This window comes from Bos indicus, chromosome X, assembly GCF_029378745.1.
Source record: "Bos indicus isolate NIAB-ARS_2022 breed Sahiwal x Tharparkar chromosome X, NIAB-ARS_B.indTharparkar_mat_pri_1.0, whole genome shotgun sequence".
NCBI lineage: Eukaryota > Metazoa > Chordata > Mammalia > Artiodactyla > Bovidae > Bos > Bos indicus.
In genome coordinates, this window is record NC_091789.1 from 3,593,277 (window position 1) to 3,603,347 (window position 10,071).

Consider the following 10,071-nt stretch of genomic DNA (forward strand, 5'->3'; position numbering starts at 1 on the left):
GACTGGAGTTATTCTGCCTTAAGCCAAGGGATGGCTGGCCACCAGCAGAAGCCAGAAGAAAGTATTTGGTAACCAGACTGATGGAATTTGAAGGAATTGGGAATTCTATGAAGAAAGTGGCTTCATCAAAGATCAAGCCCTGAGCCTTTGGAGTGGGAGCATTGACTCCAAGACGCTAGACTACCAGAGAACTAACACTAGGGAATATCAAATAGTGAGAACTCACATAAAGGAAACCGCTTGAATACAAGACCCGACATCACCCAACCACCAATAGCACCCTGTGCAGGACCCCTCATCTAAACAAAAAACAAAACAAAAATACAAATCATTAGCAGACAGGATTACCACCTTGCCCAGGATTACCAGCCTTGCCCATCAGAGGAAAAACAAACAAACAAACAGCAACAACAAAAAAAAACTCAGCACAAATCTCACCCTATACAAAGCTTATACAAACCACTGGACCAACCTTAGGAGGGCAGAAACCAAAAGGAAGAAAGAATTCAACCTTTAAGCCTGGGGAAAGGAGACCCCAAACACAGTAAGTTTAAAAAAATAAATAAATAATGAAAAGACAGAGAAATACTACACAAATGAAGGAACAAGCTAGAAACACAGAAGTCCAAATAAATGAAGAGGAAATAGGCAAACTATCTGAAACAGAATTCAGAATAGTGATAGTAAAGATGATCAAAAACCTTGAAAACAGAATGGATAAAATGCAAGAATCAATTAACAAAGACCTAGAAGAATTAAAGAATAAACATACAGAGACAAACAACACAATTACTGAAATTAAAAATACTCTAGAAGGAATCAATAGCAGAATATCTGAAGCATAAGAACGAATCCATGAGCTGGAAGATTAAATGGTGGAAATAACTTCTGAAGAGAAGAATAAAGTAAAAAGAATGAAAAGAGCTGAGGATAGTCTCAGAGACCTCTGGGACAATGTCAAATGCACCAACATTCGAATTATAGGGGTCCCAGAAGAAGAAGAGAAAAAGAAAGGGTATGAGAAACTTATTGAAGAGATTATAGTTGAAAATTTTCCCAACATGGAAAAGGAAATAGTCAATCAAGTTCAAGAGGTGCAAAGAGTCCCATACAAGGTAAACCCAAGGAGAAACGCACTAAGACACATACTAATCAAACTAACAAAGACTAAACACAAAGAAAGAATATTAAAAGCAGAAAGGGAAAAGCAACAAGTAACATACAAGGGAAACCCCATACACTTAACAGCTGATCTTTCAGCAGAAACTCTGCAGGCCAAAAGGGAATGGCAGGATATATTTAAAGTACTGAAAGGGGAAAATCTACAACCAAAATTACCGTACCCAGCAAGGATCTCATTCAAAATTGATGGAGAAATAAAAAGCTTTTCAGACAAGCAAAAGTTAAGAGAATTCAGTACCATCAAACCAGCTTTACAATAAATATTAAAGGGACTTATATAGTTAAGAAATACAAAAGAAGAAAAAGATCTACAAAATCAACCTCAAACAGTTAAGAAAATGGCAATAGGAACATATATATATATATATATATATATATATATATATATATAAATGATTACTTTAAACGAAAACAGATTAAATGCTCCAACCAAAAGACACAGACTGACTGAATGGATACAAAAACAAGACCCATATATATGCTGTCTACAAGAAACCCACTTCAGACCTAAAGACACATATAGACTGAAAGTGAGAGGACGGAAAAATATATTCCATGAAAATGGGAAGCAAAAGAAAGCTAGAGTAACAATCTTCATATCAGACAAAATAGACCTTAAAATAAGAGTACTATAAAGGACAAGGAAGGACACTGCACAATTATCAAGGGATCAATCCAAGAGGAAGACATAGCAATTGTAAATATCTATGCACCCAACATAGGAACACCTCAATACGTAAGACAACACTAACAGACATAAACGGAGAAATTGACAGTAACACAATAATAGTAGGAGACTTTAACACCCTACTCACACCAATAGACAGATGATCAAAACAAAAAATTAATAAGGAAACACAAGTAAATGATACATTAGATGAGATTGATCTCATTGATATCTTCAGGACATTCCATCCAAATGCAGAATATATCTTCTTCTCAAGTACACGTGGAACATTCTCCGGGATAGACCACACCTTGGGTCACAAATCAAATCTCAGTAAATTTAAGAAAATTGAAATTATAACAAATATCTTCTCTAACCACAGTGCAATGAGACTAGATATCAATTACAAGAAAAAAAAAACTGTCAAAAAACACAAACTCATGGAGATTAAACAATATGTTTCTAAACAACCAACAGGTTACTGAAGAAATCAAAAGGGAAATAAAAAAGCCTCTGGAAACAAATGAAAATGAAAACATGACAACTGAAAACCTATGGGATGTAGCAAAAGCAGTTTTAAGAGGTAAGTTCATAGCAATACAATCCTACCTCAAGAAACAAGAAAAACATCGAATAGACAACCTAACTTTACACCTAAAACAACTAGAAAAAGAAGAACAAAAATGATCAAAATTAGTAGAAGGGAAGAAATCATAAAGATATGAGCAGAAATAAATGAAAAAGAAATGAAAGAAACAATAGTAAAGATTAATAAAACTAAAAGCTGGTTCTTTGAGAAATGAACAAAATTGACAAACCTTTAGCCAGACTCATCAAGAAAAAAAGAGAGAAGAATCAAATCAACAAAATTAGAAATGAAAAAGGAGAGGTTACAACAGACAATGCAGAAATACAAAGGATTTTAAGAGACTATTATGAACAACTGTGTGACAATAAAATGGATAACCTAGAAGAAATGGAGAGATTCTTGGAAAAGTTCAATCTTCCAAGACTGAACCAGGAAGAAATAGAAATTATGAACAACCCGATTACAAGCACTGAAATTGATGCTGTGATCAAAAATCTCCCATAAAACAAAAGCCCAGGATCAGACAGCTTCACAGGAGAATTCTATCAAACATTCAGAGAAGAGCTAATGCCTATCCTAAACTCTTTCAAAAAATTGCAGAGGAAGGAATACTTCCAAATTCATTCTATGAGTCCACCATCACCCTGATACCAAAACCAGACAAAGACAACACACAAAAAAGAAAACTACAGGCCAATATCACTGATGAACATAGATGCAAAAATCCTCAACAAAATTTTAGCAAACAGGATTCAGCAATACATCAAAAAGCTTACATACTATGATCAAGTTGGGTTTATTCCAGGGATGCAAGGATTCTTCAATATATGCAAATCAATCAATGTGATACACCATATTAACAAATTGAAGATAAAAACCACATGATCATCTCAATAGATGCATAAAAAGCCTTTGACAAAATTCAGCACCCATTTATGATTAAAACTCTTTAAAAAATGGGCATAGAACAAACCTTCCTCAACATAGTAAAGGCCATATATGATAAGCCTACAGCAAACTTTATTCTCAATGGTGAAAAACTGAAAGCATTCCCCCTAAGATCAGGAACAAGACAAGAGTGTCCACTTTCACCACTATTATTCAACATAGTTTTGAAAGTTCTGGCTACAGCAATCAGAGAAGAAAAAGAAATAAAAGGAATCCAGATAGGAAAAGAAGTAAGGCTCTCACTCTCTGCAGATGACATAATACTGTACATAGAAAACCCTAAAGATAGTATCAAAAAAATTACTAGAGCTAATCAGTGAATTTAGCAAAGTTGCAGGATACAAAATCAATACACAGAAATCACTTGCATTTCTATATACTAACAATGAAAAATCAGAGAGAGAAATTAAGGAATCAATCCCATTCACCATTGCAACAAAAAGAATAAAGTATCTAGGAATAAACTTACCTAAGAACTGTACACAAAAAAATTATGACACTAATGAAAGAAATCAAAAATAAACAGATGAAGAGATATTCCATGTTACTGGGTAGGAAGAATCAATATTATGAAAATGCCTATACTACCAAATGCAATCTACAGATTCAATGTGATCCCTATCAAATTACCAATGGCATTTTTCACAGAACTAGAACAGAAAATTTCACAATTCATATGGAAAACAAAAGACCCCAAATAGCCAAAGCAGTCTTGAGAAAGAAGATTGGAGCTGGAGGAATCAACCTTCCTGACTTCAGATTATACTACAAAGCTACAGTCATCAGAAAAGTATGGTACTGGCACAAAAACAGAAAAATAGACCCATGTAACAAGATAGAAAACCCAGAAATAAAACCATGCACCTATGGGTACCTTACTTTTGACAAAGGAGGCAAGAATATACAATGGGGCAAAGATAGCCTCTTCAATAAATAGTGCTGGGAAAACCGGACAGCTACATGTGAAAGAATGAAATTAGAACATTTCCTAACACTATACACAAAGATAAACTCAAAATGGATTAAAGACCTACATGTAAGACCAGAAACTATAAAACTCTTAGACGAAAACATAGGCAGAACACTTGATGACATATATCAAAGCAAGATCCTCTATGACCCACCTCCTAGAGGAACGGAAATAAAAACAAAAGTAAACAAGTGGGACCTGATTAAACTTAAAAGCTTTTGCACAGCAAAGGAAACTATAAGCAAGGTGAAATGACAACCCTCAGAATAGGAGAAAATAATAGCAAATGAAACAACTGAGAAAGGATTAATTTCCAAAATATACAAGCAGATCATACAACTCAATACTAGAAAAACCAACAACCCAATCAAAAAGTGGGAAAAAGACCTAAACAGACATCTCTCCCAAGAAGACATAAAGATAGACAACAAACACATGAAAAGATGCTCAACATTGCTCACTCATTGCTCAATGCAAATCAAAACTACAATGAGATATCACTTCACACCTGTCAGAAAGTCTACAAACAAATGCTGGAGAGGGTGTGGAGAAAAAGGAACACTCTTAAACTGTTGGTGGAAATGTAAATTGATATAGCCACTATGGAAGATGGTATGGAGATTCCTTAAAAAAAAACTAGGAATAAAACCACTATATGACCCATCAATCCCACTCCTAGGCATATACCCAGAGGAAAACAAAACTGAAATAGACACATGTATCCCATTGTTCATTGCAGCACTATTTACAATAGCTAGAACATGGAAGCAACCTAGATGTCCACTGACAGATGAATGGATAAAGAAGTTGTGGTACATATACACAGTGGAATATTACTCAGCCATATAAAGGAACGCTTTTCAGTCAATTCTAATGAGGTGGATGAACCTGGAACCTATTATACAGAGAGAAGTAAGTTAGAAAGAGAAAGATAAATATTGTATTCTAATGCATATATATGGAATCTAGAAAAATGGTACTGAAGAATTTATTTACAGGGCAGCAATGGAGAAACAGAGGGAATGGACTTACAGACATGGGGAGAAGGAAGGAGAGGCTGAGATGTATGGAGAGAGTAACATGGAAACTTACATTACTGTATGTAAAATAGATAGCCAACAGAAATTTGCTGTATGGCTCAGGAAAGTCAAACACGGGCTCTGTATCAACCTAGAGGGGTGGGATGGGGAGGGACATGGGAGGGAGGTTCAAAAGGGAGGGGGTATATGTATACCTATGGCTGATTCATGCTGATGTTTGACAAAAAACAACAAAATTCTGTAAAGCAATTATCCTTCAATTAAAAAATAGATAAATTAAAAAGAAAGAAAAACAACAACAACAACAAATGCATTCAGACCTTCCAAATCAGAGCCCAGGGCTGGAGACTTAGAATCAACATTTTAACAAGCAACCCCTGCCCTCAAGAGATTCTGGTGTACCTTAACATTTGACATGGAGAAGGCAATGGCACACCGCTCCAGTACTCTTGCCTGGAAAATCCCATGGACGGAGGAGCCTGGTAGGCTGCAGTCCATGGGGTCGCTAAGAGTCTGACACGACTGAGCGACTTCCCTTTCAGTTTTCACTTTCATGCATTGGAGCAGGAAATGGCAACCCACTCCATCGTTCTTTGCCTGGAGAATGCCAGGGACAGGGGAGCCTGGTGGGCTTCCGTCTACGGGGTCACACAGAGTCGGACATGACTGAAGCGACTTAGCAGCAGCAGCATTTGAGAACCAGTGATCTAAGTCATTTCAGTTCAGTTCAGTCGCTCAGTCGTGTCCGACTCTTTGCAACCCCATGAGTCACAGCACGCCAGGCCTCCCTGTCCATCACCAACTCCCAGAATTCACTCAAACTCATGTCCATCAAGTCCGTGATTCCATCCAGCCATCTCATCCTCTGTCGTCCCCTTCTCCTCCTGCCCCCAATCCCTCCCAGCATCAGAGTCTTTTCCAATGAGTCAACTCTTCACATGAGGTGGCCAAAGTACTGGAGTTTCAGCTTTAGCATCATTCCTTCCAAAGAAATACCAGGGCTGATCTCCTTTAGAATGGACTGGTTGGATTCCTTGCAGTCCATGGGACTCTCAAGAGTCTTCTCCAACACCACAGTTCAAAAGCATCAATTCTTTGGTGCTCAGCCTTCTTCACAGTCCAACTCTCCCACTCATACATGACCACTGGAAAAACCATAGCCTTGAGTAGACGGACCTTTGTTGGTAAAGTAATGTCTCTGCTTTTCAGTATGCTATCTAGGTTGGTCATAACTTTCCTTCCAAGAAGCAAGCGTCTTTTAATTTCATGGCTGCAGTCACCATCTGCAGTGATTTTGGAGCTCCAAAAAATAAAGTCTGACACTGTTTCCACTGTTTCCCCATCTATTTCCCCATGATCTAAGTTAGTGTGTGATAAAATTACAGACCAGGTGTAGGATGAAGCTTTTATCACAGGCCTGGAGGCTATCCTTCAGGGACTATTAATCATTAATCAGGGCCCTCCAGGCAGCAGTGATGAACCAGTTACTAATCCCCCTCATTGCCTTCACAGCTGGTCATTATTATGCTGCTTCGCACAAATGTCTGGAAAGTCCTCAGCCAGTGCTTTTCTATATTTCACTTGCTGCCCAGAGGTACCATTCTGCTAAAACCACCAAAGACCATGAAACTGGGTCCATTCAGTGAAAACAAATCATCCTTTTAAAATACATCATTTTAGATTACCTCCTGGAATCAACATCAAGCTTACTGATCTGTCCATTACGCTTCCTCTCTTTTTTCCTTTTTTGAAACCTATGATCACATTTGCCTGCCTTCAGGCCTCCAGCACCTCTCCTAGTAAATAAAAGTATCCACGAGAGTGGTTTCAGTTTGGTTCAGTAGCTCATTTGTGTCCAACTCCTTGCGACCCCATGGACCACAGCACACCAAGCTTCCCTGTCCATCACCAATTCCCAGAGCTTGTTCAAACTCATGTTCACCAAGTTGATGATGCCATCCAACTAGTTCATCCTCTGTCATCCTCTTCTCCTCCTGCCTTCAATCTTTCCATCTTCAAGAGTGGTTTAGGGGTGTGATTTGCAAGCACTCCAAATACTCGGAGAGATGTAATTTGCCCTGACTGGAAAGTTGACCTTGCTTAATGCAATGAGATTCGCTTTTGATAACCATTTTACCCATCCTGGACTTCTCTTCCTTTACCAATGTTTGGTCTAGATTCTTTCTATTCAAAGTGGGGTTGGGGGAAGGGATAGCTATGGAGTTTGGGATGGACATGTACACACTGCTATATTTAAAATAGGTAACCAACAAGGGCCTACTCTCTAGCACATGGAATTTTGCTTAATGTTACGTGGCAACCTGGATGGGAGGGGAATTAGGGGGAGAATGGCTACATGTCTATGTATGGCTGAGTCCCTTCACTGATCACCTGAAACTATCACAGCATTGTTCATCAACTATACCCCAACACAACAAAAAAAGGTTAATTTAAAAAATTTAAAAAGAAATTGGTAAATATTAATAATAAAAAAAAAACAACAAAGTGGGGTTGGAAGTCCAGTTTCATCAGCATCACCTGGGAGCTTGTCAGAAGCACAGGATCTTGGGCCCCACCCAGACCCACTGAATCAGAATCTCCATTTTAACAAAATCTTGAAGTGATGCACATGCATGTTAAAGTTTGAAAAGCCCCGGGTTAGACTTTTCAGTATGAAAAATTTTCCTTGATAGAAAAGATAGGTACAAAGTGAACATAGAGGAGCTCTGCTCTGTCTTTATCATCCATCACTGTGTCACTTTCAATTGTATCCTTTTCTTTTTTTAAATTTGTTTTATTTTTTTTGAGAGCTAAGAGCTTTTATTCACGCAGATAATATACTCACAATTTTCAAAATTATGATTCTTTTTTTATAAAAGGCATTTTCTAGATCACTGACTCAGAGTTTTATATATGTGTGTGTTAGAGACTTATGACACTGATAAATTTTCAATAAAAATAGAGAAAATATATTGTGAATATCTGAAGTGCACATTCACTAAAAAATATTGATTGATTGATTTGGCTGAGACAAGTCTTAGTCGTGGCATGTGAACACTTAGCTGTGGCATGTGGGATCTCGTTCCCTGACCAGGGATTGAACCCCGGCTTCCTGTATTGGGATTGCGGAGTCTTAGCCACTGGACCACTAGGGAACTCCCTGTATCATTTTCTTGACTGTCTTCCTGCCCTTAACCTTACTGTGAAATGCTCTTTATGATGATCTTGCCAGTCTTTAAAAGCCCCAGGTCTACATCCAGTGTTGAGTCTTCTGAACAATTTATACAGGTCTATACCAGCCTCCTGCACTTATCAGTGACCTTGTGGGGCTCCTTCCCAAATTTAACCTTCTAAGAACTGAAGATAAGGGACTTTTCTTCATCAAGAATCTACAAAGTGCAGTGATTCTCTGCACAGAGAAATCTGTTGCAGTCCAGGGTACAGAGCACTCAGGAGTGGCTACATACCTCTCTCTCTGCACAGACCCTGAAACAAACCTAGATTTCCAAGATTGGCCCTAATATTGGCTCCTGAAGGATCTTGTTACTTATTCCAGAAAAGCAGACTATTCCATGTTTGGCTACCAGTGAGTGATACATGCTTTCTTAGGTAAGCACAGACCTGGGAGACCACACACCGCTTTCAAGTGTCCCACCCCAGCCCATTTGTTTCTGGGAGTCACACCTTGGTTTCTTTGCTTGTTCCTATACTGTTCCAGCTTCCAATTCTCATGCCCCCTGCTTGCAAGGCTATTTAGAGCAATCTGACAGCTTGGCATCCATGATGAGATACCAATATCCATGCTACCAGGGCTTACTGTAGCTCCTCCCAGAGCTTGCAAGCCTTGGGGTGCCCAAGTGGTTCTGGATTAGATGGGTATCCTCCCCAATTCTGTGCCATTCTCTGCTCCTGGGCCTCAAAGAGGAAAGAAAGCCCTGCTTTCTTTCAGTCTCTCAAAGTCTCCCTCAGGCAAGTCCAGAAACTCACGGTTCTCATTTGCTTAAGCACTGAAGTGAAAGGTCTAGAAAAGGAATCCATGCCATTTTATCCCCTCAGAACTCCTCTTGCCTTTGTCTAGCCCTCTTCACCACCAACAACTTATCTTTTCTCATGTTTACAGAGCAAAAGGTCTTCCCTTGTGGCTCAGGTGGCAAAGAATCTGCCTGCAATGTGGCAGACCTAGGTTTGATCCCTGGATTGGGAAGATCCCCTGGAGAAGGGAAAGGCTATGCACTCCAATATTCTGGCCTGGAGAATTCTATAGACTGTATAGTCCATGGGGTCACAAAGAGTTGGACACGACTGAGAAACTTTCACTTCACTTCACAGAGCAAAAGACTCCACAAATTCATATATATATTCATATATAGATGGATATAAAGACACTGTTAGGTGTTTGGGTGAGAAAGAAGGGGTATTGTATACTTTACCAGTGACTGGCCTCCAGTCAATTCAGCCAGAAGTGCCCAAATATCACTGAATTTTTTAAGATTTTTTTTAATGTGGACCTTTTATAAAGTCTTTATTGAATTTATTCAATATTGTTTCTGTTTTATGTTTTGGTTTTTTGGCCCCGCAGCATGTGGGATCTTAGCTCCCTGATCAGGGATCAAACCTACGCCCGATGCATTGGAAGGTGAAGTCTTAACCACTGGACTGTCAAGGAAGTCCTTAC